Source organism: Ochotona curzoniae, unplaced genomic scaffold (assembly GCF_017591425.1).
Source record: "Ochotona curzoniae isolate NIBS_2020 unplaced genomic scaffold, NIBS_Ocur_1.0 contig_899, whole genome shotgun sequence".
Lineage (NCBI taxonomy): Eukaryota > Metazoa > Chordata > Mammalia > Lagomorpha > Ochotonidae > Ochotona > Ochotona curzoniae.
Genome location: NW_024466605.1, coordinates 3,434,062 through 3,447,136, shown reverse-complemented (window position 1 = coordinate 3,447,136; position 13,075 = coordinate 3,434,062).

Below are 13,075 nucleotides of genomic sequence, written 5' to 3'. Positions count from 1 at the left end.
AGGCTTTAGGCCATCCTCTACTGACTTCCAAGGCCATAGGCTGGGAGCTGAATAAGAAGTGGAGCAGCTGGGATTACAACTGGCACCCATATGGGAGCCTGGCGCATGCAAGGCAAGGATTTCAGCCACCAGACCAGCACACTTGGCCCTCAACTTTTCATTGCAGCAATCCTACTGACAGGATATCCTACGATGGTTAGAAGCATTTTCCTAATGGCTAATGAAGTTGAGAATCATTTCCTGTTTCTTGATAGAAACGCCTATTTACACTCTTTGCTCCTTTTGCATTGGTTTATCCTTTAATGACCTATGTAATTCCTTGTGTATTCTGATGATAATGCTTGTATCAGATAGATGATTTGAAAACATCATTGCCTATTTTTTCTGCTGTCTTTTCACTTTGATAGCATGCAGGAAGTTTTTCCCCCTTTTGTCACGAGTGGTTACACTGTCATAGCTAGGGTAGCTTTACCTAACCGCAGATAACAAAAGCTTGCTCTGATGTTTTAAAACTTTCAGCAAACTCTCATTGAGTCTGTGGCTCATTTGTTAGTTATTTTATTTACTTGTTTGTGGGGGGGTGGATGAAAGAATCTTCTACCCACTGAGTTATTCCTTAGAAGCCCACGCTGGCCTGGAGGCAGGTTTCTGGAACTCGATGCAGGTCTCCCACGGGAGTGTGGCAGGGACTCGCCTACATGACTCAACACTTGCTGCCTCTCACGGTGCACATTAGCTGTGGAAAATGTCCAGGTGCGGGCAATGTGCTTCCTGGACGGGGATCCCCTTCTGGCTCACTGATGGTCTCCTTGTCACAGTGTCACAGAGAAGACAGAGCTCTGTTCCCAAGCCACCAATCCTGAGTAAGACCCTGCCCTCACTTCCTCATTTAACCACTCCCTACATCCCCCACCCTGCACACAGAGCTCCAGGCGGTTAGGCTCACCCTAACTTCAGTGGCTAAGTCATGCCCACCTGTGTTAAGAAACTTTTCCCTTGGTTTTAAAACTTGCTCAGTTGTCTGTGTCTTGTGACTATTTTTAGACCTCTGTATATCCATTTTACTTATTATTCTTATACTACGATTTCTCCTTCAAGATGCCTATTTTAAAAAGAGGAAGGAGATAGGGAAGAAAAAGGTTATAATTTATTGGTTTAGTCACTATCCTAAAACTCTGATTTCTTTCATCTTCCTTTATCCCCTTACTTCATTTTTTTTACTTGTTGGAGTTTCCCCTTCTCATTTTTTTTTTATCTGATACTTGAATTCATCATTCAGTCTATTGTTTTTACTAATAAAAAGTTGGAAGTGGGGTTGGTATGGTGGCTTAGCCAACATCCAATATGAGCACCAGTTTAAGTCCTGGCTCTTCTATTTCCAGTATAGCTCCCTACCTAGAACCTACAAACAGTGGAGGATGGCCCAAGTCCTTAGGCCCTTACAGCTATGTAAGAGACATGGAATAAGCTCCTAGCTCCTGCTCAGCTCAGCTCATTTTCATATGGAAAATCTTTTCCATTTCCTTCTCTGTAGATCTGCCTCTCAGATAAAATGTGTCTTTTACAGACTGGACCAGTGTGCTGGACATGCTGGCAAGCATGGGAACCAGGGCAGGAGGCAGGCCTGGTGAGGGTTATTGGGTGTCACCCCAACGAGGCTGCAGCTCCCACTGGTTTATATGGCCAAGTGTTTGGTGAGCAGGATTGGCATGGGCTCCAACACCTATTGGTTTGTTCAGAAGACTGGGTTGGAGGCAGAACTGACCCAAAAATAGCAATCACCAGCATATGAATAAGCTGATTGGAGCAACAGACCGTGCCGGACATTGTACTGGCAAGCACACACAAGAATCTGGTCTGGGATCACTTCTTTGGGGATTCCTCCAACTGAACTGCTAATCTCAGAACCCCAACCATGAAGAGAAGTGCAGTTTCCATGGTCTGAACATGGAGTGCATGTGTCAAAGCTATGTACCCTCAGTGGCTCAGACATAGCAGTGGACAGTATATCCAGGTGCACATGGAGGACATGACACTCCATTGGAGCCTGCAGAGGACATCTGGCACCACAACAGAGGATGGAGGACAGAACAAATTGATCATCTGCTCCAAATAAGTGTTGGCATTGAATATCTGGGCAAGCGGATATTCTAGGGTTAACTATCGCAGCCACTGATTTTTTGGGAGATTTCATCATGCATGGAATGGTGAGAGTAACAGCAATTCAGTACAGCTGAACTCTCAAAACCACTTGAGCAGTGTTCTTACAGCATGCTCCATGTCGGGACCCCAGATGGGTAGGAGGCTGGGTGGGGCTTCTCCCTGATTCTTCCCCCTAACTCCAGATACAGAAAAAGAGAGATAGAGATAGACAATGTGGAAACAATGGTCTTACCCACTTCCCTATTTAAACAAAAAAAGCTGGAAAAAAATAGGTCTTTTAAAATATTAATAAGCTGGTGCTTTGAAATTTGTTCTAGTTGTCCCCTTCAAACATACCTGATTCTGCAATATAATTTCATTTTATTTAACCATTAAAAGGTATAAAGTCAGGGCCCAGGGTGGTAGCCTAGCCGCTAAAGTCCTTGCCTTGCATGCACCAAGATCCCATATGGTTACCAGTCTGTGTCCCAACAGCCCCACTTCCCACCCAGCTTCCTGCCTGTGGCCTGAGAAAGCAGTCAAGGACGGCCCATTCCCTCGGGACCCTGCACTGACATGGGAGACCCCGAAGAAGCTCTTGACTTTGAATCAGCTCAGCTCCAGCCATTGCATCCACTTGGGGAGTAGTCAATGGACAGATCTTCCTCTATTTCTCCTCTATTTCTGACTTTCCCCAAAAAATAAGAAAAAGAGGGGCTGCTGGGACTCGAATTGATGTTCTTACAGAATGCTGACACCACGGGCAGACGCTTTGCCGAATATGCCATGTTTCAGGCCCTGTGGATTCATATTTTAAAATAAAAAATAAAGTGAAAATAAAAATGTCCACAGTCATCTAAAATAAAATTTGAAAATCCTAGAGCGGAAGAATCGGATCTCCCCTGTCCAGATCTACTGTCCAAATGACCATTGCTGTCACTATTGTGTTTTTAAATGCCCTTGCTGCTCATTTGTATTGACTTGATTCTACTGTGATATGCAGATCATTTTTTTTTTCATTTTCCTCATCTTTTCATCTGGCTGGTATATTTTCATTTACCACTCACTTTCAGCTTCATTTTCTTTGTCTCATGCTTGGTTCTTATATCCAAGATATAGTTGGAATTCATTTTACAAGACAAATCGGAAATACATTTAACTCTCCTGTGGGGTAAACCTCTACTTTTTCACATGGCTAATCTGTTTATTCTTAGCATCTTATATATGTATATATATTTCATGATAGCTTTAATTTTGTCCCTAGGTTTATGCCTTTTGCCTTTAATTAAGTTTAACAAAATTGATACATTTCTGCTCCAGCTTGGTATTTACACGTTAATGCATTTAGTCCATGGCTTTTCCTATTTAACATGTTACTGTATTTCAACTTATACTGGTGTCCATTAGCTCACATTCTATTTTACAATACTGTACACTATTTTCCATCCTCATCTCTTCTTACGTTTAAATGTCAAATATCAGTAGCTCCCAACATGCCTCTCGGTGCACACTTAGCAAGTTGCACGCAAACCTTTACTGGGAGGTGAGTAGTATTGTTATGGCACCCAGCAAGTCAGGGCTAGGAACGCTGCTGGGCATATTATAACTTAACACGACAGTGCCCCAAACAAAATCATCTTAAGATGTCCCTAGGCCTGAGATTGAGAAAATCTTCTATCTATTTTATATCTAAACTGCTCACGCTCTGACTTCTGACTCAAGTTGAATCACTCCCAATTCGGAGAATACTCATTCTTTGCAAATGCTTCAGGGAATTCTGTCCCCATAGGCCTTTCTGAAATTCCTCATGTGTTCTAAACTGCTTCATGTCCCCCAGTACTTGCTTGGGTAGGAGTTTTACAGTTTTCTGTCAATTGTTTTTCAGGGTGGTAGAAATTGTACTTCCCTTAGCTCTTAAGAGTTGAATTTATCAGCAGATCTTTTTGTAATACCTTCTTTGCATGGGTCTGAAAATTTCTTCCTCTTTAAAGTTTTTTTTTTTGTGGTGCTTAGTGTTCTGTTTGTTTTATTCTGGGGCCACCATTGTGGTTTATTGGATTGTGTCATTGCATCTAACTCTGGTATCCCATATGGTGCCTGTTTGAGTGCCTGCTGCTCCATCACTGATCCAGATCCCCGATAATGTGTGGGAAAAGCAGTGGAGAATACACCAAGTAGCAGGGCTGCTGAACACAGGGGAAACCTCTGGCTTCCACCTGTGCCAGCCTGGCTGTTCCAGTCATTTAAGGAATGAACCAGCAAATCATTTGTCTCTTCTCTAACCATGCCCCGATTAAAAAAAATATATATATAGACACAGTTTTGTTGGAATAGTGTCTATACTTATTTATGTTATATTTGAAAGGTAGAGTTACAAAGAAAAGCAGAGAAAGAGATCTTCTATTATCTGGCTCACTCCTCAAATGGCCGGAGTTGGGCCAGTCCAAAGCTAAGAGCTTCTTCTTTGTTTCCCGCACGGATTCAAGAGATCAAGGCTTTGGACTATCCTCTGCTGCTTGACTAGGCTATTAACAGGAAGCTGGATTGGAAGTGGAGCAGTCAGGATTCAAATGGGTACCCACATGGGATTTGATGTTTCAAAGGATTAACCTATTACTCCATGGCACAGGTCCCCCAAATGAATTAATCCTTGAAAACTGGAATTTTTTATTCTAATGGTTCTATTGAGACATTTTAGTGGCCTTTTTGTTTGGTGGGAGAGGAACAGTTGGGAGTGCAGTATAGCTACCGTTTGAATTACAGAACTGACGTATTACCTGTGGCTTCTCTTTTCTGTTATCAAAGGATGCCCCATTTCTCTCCTAGAATGTGTGCAAGGGTCAACCTGCAGTCTACACAAACCTTCATGTCTACCCCTGAGGTCCATGCCGAGCTTCCTAGATGCTCAGGACTTGGAGCAGCCTCTCCCACTCCAGTTCTGACTTTAGCTGGAAAGAAGGCACGTATAATGGTTTTCCTTTTCCATCTCCCTTGATGCATTTCCTTTGTGAGCCCAAAACCCTAATTGAGAAGAGTGATAAAATCTGAGGAATTGTGCAGAATCAATCACTTTTCTTTCAGCTGAAGTTCAACCAGTCTCCACTACTGACCTACACACAGGGGAGGATTTTTATATAGACTTATTTCTCCCTTTTGATAATGTCATGTTATTTTATAAGGAAAATATTAGGAGATGGAATACAGTCAGCTATCAACTGACTTCAGCTAACTCAGAGCCCTGGATGACTTACCAGATTTGCCTATGGCTACATCACAAATTAAAATTACATTATCTCAAAAAGTAAAGATCTCTTAAAAAATAAGGAAAAAATATGGGAAAATATATGATACTGGCTAAACTATTCCTATAAATTCTGATTCAGGAGGTCTGGTGTACCAATTCTTACCATCAGGAGACCTGAAGAAGTGACATTTCTAGCAAGCTTCCACTGTGGTTTGAGAACCTCACAATAACAACAATTGCTCTAATGCAACACCAGTCATTTGGCAAAATACAACTAGGAGAAAGACGTACCTCTTGCATCAGAGGGAATGCACTTGGCCCAGCCTCTACCCAACAGAGCTTCAAAAAAGGAACATTTTAAAGGCCAAATTATCTAGGAATTTAAGCAAGCTGTGATAGGATACCAACAGGTGAGGATACTGAAGGTGCAATATTAGCTAGAGGGGGAGGGCAAGTTAAGAGGCTCCAAGAGAAATGGGCAATACAGCTCAATGTTTGAAGAAACAGACAAAAGAAGCAGAGATGGAGATAAGCACTTATTTCAAAGCACTGATAAATGCTGTGAAATAGGCAGTATCAGGTCATGTGTTTGAAAGCGGATAGTAGAGAAGCAGCACTGATAGTAAGGTGGCCAGCTTGAGATTTTTACAAATGAAAAAAAGCCTTCTCTGAGCAGGTGCTAATTGAGATGAGTGCTGAATGATGAGCACCACTTGGCTTTGCAAAAACAGGACAGAGAAAACGCTAAGGGAAGCAGTTTCCAGAGGCAATCCTAAGTGTGGAGACCCTACAGGGGCAATGGCAGCTTTGATTCTGTATCGGGTACACGATTACTCTTCCACAGTTCTAACCTGGGAAATACTAGAGTCAAGCATGCTCTGAGGATTCATTGCCAAGTCTGTCATTTCAGCCCCAGGAAGAGTCAAACAGGAACAGGAAGAAAGAGTTGAGAAATGGCTGCCGGGATGTATCCAGAGCCAAGTGGTTGGTCTCGCCCAGATACTTTCTACTGCATTACCTCTCCTAACTTCTCAGCATCTATCTACTTATATGCTGTGTACACGCAACCCTTATCCTTTGTTTGCGAAGTACTCCGGCTTGTTGCAACACAATACTTCGTGAATACAAACGTACTCATGTTTCCTACAGGAGAAAAGCAACAACCACCACCACAGCCTCCTAACGCAACTAGTTCAAAATTTCAGCAGATCCAGATATGCCACTCATGACTTTGTAACCTTTGTGCCAAAACCATACCTACCCTTAACATTCAACAGATACACCGCGGAACAAGTAGAGTTGCCACATTAAGCACCTCGGAGCAGAAAAACGCAGACACAAAGCATTATCTAGTACCATACCCCACACCTTAGTCCATGAAAGTTGTGATAACAAAATGCCCAAGACGAGTAGTTCATGAAAGAAAAACCAGAAGCTTGCACACTCACGGTTCTGTCAGCTGTGAAGATGAAAATGCCAGCAGCTTTGGTGGACTGGTGTCACTTGGAGCCTCCGAGAGCAGGAACGTTGAGCTTACACTGGCACAACGGCAAGCTTCCACGAAGATTTTCGAAAAGCCTCTTTTATAACAGCAGCACCTGTGTTAATCAAGGAGGAGCCTCGGGGCCCAGCAATGTCTTACAGGCCAGACTTCTTAAGAGCCTGCTATTGGCAGCACCTGGTGGTAGACCAGCTCCATTTTGACTACAGCGTTCTTGCTGAGCTAACCTGGCCACCTCAACTCTTTTCTGAGGAAGACTCTCTCTGGTCCATGCTCTCTCTTAGCTCACAAAGGGCAGCGAAAAGGGCTTTTCCACCGGATCTAGTCTGCTTTAGCAGAATTCTTTCATTGACACAACTGTGGAAACTTACAGGTTGCTAGAAAAACGGTGAGAGGAACAGATAATCAGCTGTTACCATGCCTGACCCTAACAACTAACAAGCCTAAGAACTGGGAGAAGAAATCAGCTGGGTTTGATTTAGCCCCCATGAGGGGCTCAGTATATTAAAGGAACCTGGAGCTAAGAAGAGGCTGTGATTCTAACAGTGTGTGGGAGGTCATGGCCATTGAAATCCGTGATTCTGTGGAATAGCACAGGAGGATTTTTTAGGGTTTTATATCTTCTCCATTGTTGGAATCATTGTTCATGAACATTTTTCTCACTCAATCTGGCTAGAGCTTGCAACCGGGAGAGAAAAGAGGCTTTAAGAATGATAATGTTTTATTTGTTTCTAAGCTTTTTCATCTACCATTCTAGCAGGAAAAAAAAAGTCACCAACTTAGCATCCTTTAAAAAGGAGAGAGAAAATGCTATGTAGAATTTGATTCTAAGAAGGATGAAGTAGAGATGTATTCATTGATGCATTTTCTAGTGTGTATTTTTACATATTTATAAAATGTGTACATGTTTATTAGTATGTATACACACATGCCGAGTTAATCTTGTAATCTGTACTGGTAAACAAATTGTGTCTGGCACATATTTTCTTTCCAGGTGAATATAGATGGTGGCACTTTCATTTGTCTTTATTCAGATGAATTTTGTTTCTGAATTTGCCGAGCAAAGGGACAGAATTAGAATGAGAGAGAAAGCTCCCATCAAATGATTCACTCCCCAGTTACCTGTGGTGTTTTTGTTCAGAGCTGGGACCACCTGCTAAATCTGTCCATTGAGTGACAGCGAAGCCATTGCTTGAGTCATCACCACTTCCTCCATTGTCTGCATTGCCAGAAAGCTGGAGTCAGCTCTGGCAGTGGGGGAGGGCACAGGATGAAAGAGGGGGGTTGAAACCCAGGAACACTGATAAGGGTATCCCTACTAAGTTTAATTGCCTAGTCTAGTGGTTTTCAAGTTTTTTTTATAAATGGGCTTTGTGGTGAGATAGCAAATGGATATTTATTAGCATGTTTGTATTTATAAATAATTTCTGATTTCTAACATATACAACTAAGTATTTAACACTAACCACCTTCCATGAGCGTTCACATGCTAGACTTACACGTGCATATTTACTTCTTCAAAGTGTATTTTTTATTTACTTGGAAAGTATACTAAGAGAGATATTTTGTCTGCTAGTTCACTCCCTAGAAGCCTACAACAGCCATTCCTTCTGTGCCTTGCCCGTTGGGGACAGGGTCCCAAGTGCTGATCCTGCATCGGTACCATCTCAGGTGTGTATTAGCATAGCATGAGGGTGGATCAGAAGTGAAGATGGGGCTCCCTCCCAGGCACTCTGACGTGAGACGCAGGACTCCGGAGCATCAGCCTGATGCGCTCGATGATGACTTTCTAAGTTTTAAAGTAGTTTGGGATAAAGGAAAAGGTGAGATTAGAGTCCTTAGTGAAACCTGTGCAGTACCTGTAAGGAACAGGCATGGCTTGACAGCCGTGGTCTAAACTGCCAAACAGCTGTACTGACTTAGCTTCTGCTCAGTCTGTTAGCAGGAGTGGGAAATGACAGACTGGGATAGGAATTCACAACCAAATCAGATTCGGTAAACGTGGAAAATAAATCCACACTGGGTAGCTGGCTGCACGTGGGAATAGAATAAGCATGCGGCAGTGGCCCAGGCCCTCAGCAAACTGGGAATATTAGGGGCTTGGCAGGTGGGGGGCGGTATTCCTAGGGAGTGGGGAAATTCCAAGAAAATGGAGAAGTGAGTGGGAATGAGCTCTTGGGGAACTCAGAGGCTGGGGTGGGGCAGGCGAGACTGTCTCAGAGCACAAGGAGCAAACATGTTCCTGCTCCCTTCACAGTTTATAGAAACTTGCTTTTAAAGCCTAATATTTTCAGAGTCATTAACTTTCTTTTTTTTAAAAAATAAACATTTAATTATTTTTATTGCAAAGTCAGATATACAGAGAGGAGGAGGAGAGACAGAGAGGAAGATCCTCTGTCTGAAGATTCATTCCCCAAGTGACCACAATGGCTGGAGCTGAGCTGATTGGAAGCCAGGAGCCAGGAGCCTCCTCCAGGTCTCCCACATGGGTACAGTGTCCTAAGGCTCTGGGCTGTCCTCAATTGCCCTCCCAGGCCATAAGTAAGAAACTGAATGTGAACCTGGGGTGCCAGGATTAGAACCAGCACCTATGCTAGGTGAGGAGCCCAGCTGCTATGCTACCATGCCGGGGCCCATTATTACCTTACTTTCAAAAATCATCCAGGTTGGCTGATTCCTCAGGCCATTGTGTCTGTGTGTCTAATGGATGCCTGGGTGTGCTAATCATATACACTGTACCTTGCTCCCCTTTGAGACCCCCTTCATGGAAATTGGCCTTGTGGAGCTTGCTGTTTCGAATTCCTCCTCCCTGTATGACTGTTGAATGGTAACTCAGATCAGAGTCTGTTTCTGTCCTTTGTAAAATAACCTGTGTATCCACATTTCTGCAGGAAACTGAAGCTGCACGGTGATCTCAGAAAGAAGGTTTGTACCCGTTGACGAAACAAACAAGTAAGACTTCAACAGCCTTCTCATTTCCAAAGACTTGGATGTGCTTTGGGCAAAGCATTAGGAACCCAAATAATTGGAATATCATTACTCTCATTTTCTCCAAAAGGAAGTGATTGTAAAATTCGAGGAATAAAATGCTCAGAACAAAGGGACCATGATTTAGAAATGACTTCAGCATTGAAACATCTGGATTGGAGTACAAATTAGCTCAGAGATCTTGGTAAACCTTTTTTTATTTCCATTCTCATTTACATAATAAGATCCTTTAATGACCCATGAGTCTCCATAAGAATTATCTGAGGTATTTTTAAGAGTTGCATCCCTAGGTTCCATTCTGCACCAAACAAATTAGCATTTTTGGAATGAAAACCAATTTTGAATTTTCTTTTACTCCTTGGTAATTCTGATGGAAACACTGGGAGGACAATCATTGAAGACTCCCCTAACATTCCGGTTTGATGTTTCTTACACTTTGGTGTTCTTGAAAAGCACTTGGGAGGACGGCTTGTTAACATTCAGGTGTTGGGCTCCCTTCCCACATGCTCACAGGTAAGGTGTAAGACCTTCCACCTGCAAATCTAATAACTTTCCAAATGATGTTGATGTGACTTGTCTGAGGGACTGCACTTTGAGATTCACTTTTGTAGCTCTTTGCTAACACAGACCTGGTCTATGAGATAAAAGTGGGCAAATGTACATTCTACTCAAGACAATAAGCGCTTTAAGTTGCAAACAACTTTTGAGGCCATCTAAATAGCTGAAATCAAATGAGACCCAGAAAAGAGAAATTGTTAATCAACTTGTGGTTGACAATGATGCTACTTTAGACTCCTGGTATTCTGACAGTAGTGAGATCAGCTAAGCCTGCTAAAATCTTGGCCAGGAAACCACAGCTTCAAGTGGGCAGCCCAAGAATTGCCCAGCTATTTCCTAACTGGTTGAGAGACCACCACTGGGGAATGCCCAGACAGGGAGGTGTTAGAGAACACTTAAAAACCCACTACCCTTCTGAAAACCCAATGTCTCTTCCTCTCTCTTTTTAAGAGGCACCCTCTTGGAGGAGCTTTCTTCTCCCTCCTTCCTTCTTTTCCCATTCACTGTTCACTTCAAAAAACTCTGCAACCGATGCCCGTGTTTTTCGTTTTTTGTTTTTCCTATTCTAAGCTGAGGAAAGAACTCATCGAGCTTTGCCAATAATACACAGTATTCTGTTGTTTTTCCAATGATTAGGACAAAGAAAATAAAAAAAAAAAACAATTTATTGCTTCCAAACTAATTCAGGGACAAGTCTTACTTGTTTTTCTTTTCTTCATCCCATCCTTCCTTTCTTCCTCTTTCCAAAAGATAGAGCACTTCCATCTGCTGGCTCACTTCCTGAATGCCTGCAATGGCTGGAGCTAGATTGTAGCCAAAGCTGGAAGCTGGATACATGGGCGAGGTCTCCCAGATGAGTGACAGGAATCAAAGTCCTTGAGCATTCGTAACAACCTCCCAGGGTCTGCTTTTCCAGGAATCTGGAATCGGGATTCAGTCACTCTGAATTCAGGCACTCTGACAGAGAATGCCAGCATCTGAACCTGGTCAACAATATCACTGTTGGGCCCGGCGCGGTGGCGCAAGTGGTTAAAGGTCCTCACCTTGCACGCCCGGGATCCCATATGGGCGCCGGTTCTAATCCCGGCAGCCCCGCTTCCCTTCCAGCTCCCTGCCTGTGGCCTGGGAAAGCAGTTGAGGACGGCCCAAAGCTTTGGGAACCTGCACCCGCGTGGGAGACCCAGAAGAGGCTCCTGGCTTCGGATCGGCATAGTATCGGCCCGTTGCGCTCACTTGGGGAGTGAATCATCGGACGGAAGATCTTCCTCTCTGTCTCTCCTCTCTGTATATCCGCCTTTCCAATGAAAAAATAATAAAAATAAATCTTTAAAAAAAACAATATCACTGTTAAGTAAGGAATTAATGGCAGCTGGTCCTTAATGAACATTTAGTAGGAATCAGACACAGTACTTTAGCAACACAGAAGGAACTGAATTTTCTAAAAAGAGTTATATTCTTATTTTGAAAGTCTGAGTTACAGAAAGAGAAGAGAGACAGTGAGGGAGATCTTTCACTTGCTGGTGCACTCCACAGATGGCCACAATGGCCAGAGCTGGGTAGGAGCCAGCAGCTTCGTTTGGACTTTCCATGTGGATGGCAAGGATCCAAGCAGCTGGGCTATCCTTTGCTGCTTTTCCAGGTCATCAGCAGGGAACTGGATCAGAGCAGAAAAGCTGGGACACCAGTTGGTGCCCGTATTGGGATGCCAGGATCATAGGCACAATGTTACTTGCCATGTCACAATGTAAACTCGAATCTTTAAAAAAATATTTATCTATTTGAAAGGCAGAGCAGCAGAGAGGAAGGCAGAAAAGAGAGACAGATGTTCTATCCATTAGTTCACTCTACTAATTGCCATAATAGCCAGGTTTGGGGCAGGCTGAAGCCAGGGGACAGGAACTCCATCCTGGTCTCTTACACAGGTGTCAAGGGCACAACTCTTTGGGCCAACTTCCACTGATCTCTTTAATTTTTTAAAAGATTTACTTCTTTTGGTTGGAAAGGCTGTGAGGCTCAGGGGCAAAGAGGTCACTAAGTCAACAAGATGGTGACTAACAGTCAAGGTCACTGGGTTACCTGCGGTCAGCAAGATGGTAGCCAAGGACCGAGCCCTGGGCGTGAACCAGGGCAGGGATCAAGTCGTTTCAAAGAAATACTGATTGGCCAGGGCCATTTTGCTTACCTACCCTGGCCTATGGGAGGTGGCTTCCACAGTCATGCAGATGACAATTGGCTACTAGTTTCTTCCCTCCTGGAATTCCTGTCCTGAGGCTATTACTTACCCTATATAAAGAATTGAATTTCCCCAATAAATCGGAACTGCTGGACAGAACCCCTGTCCATCTGTTTGTCTCTTGCATACCGAGTGGCTGGGTGGCAGGCAGCAGGTTCGCCCTCTCTGGCAACGGGTACTAGAGGAATCTGTGGGGGGAGACCCCAAAAAGGCAGATTTACAGACAGAAGGAAAGGCAGAGAGGGAAAAATTTTCCATCTGTTGATTCATTCCCCAAATGACCACAATGGTCAAAGCTGAGCTGATCCAAAGCCAAGAGCCAGGAACTTCTTGCAAGTCTCTCACATAGGTCCAGAGTCCCAAGGCTTTGGGCTGTCCTCTACTACTTTCTCAGAATATAAGCAGAGAG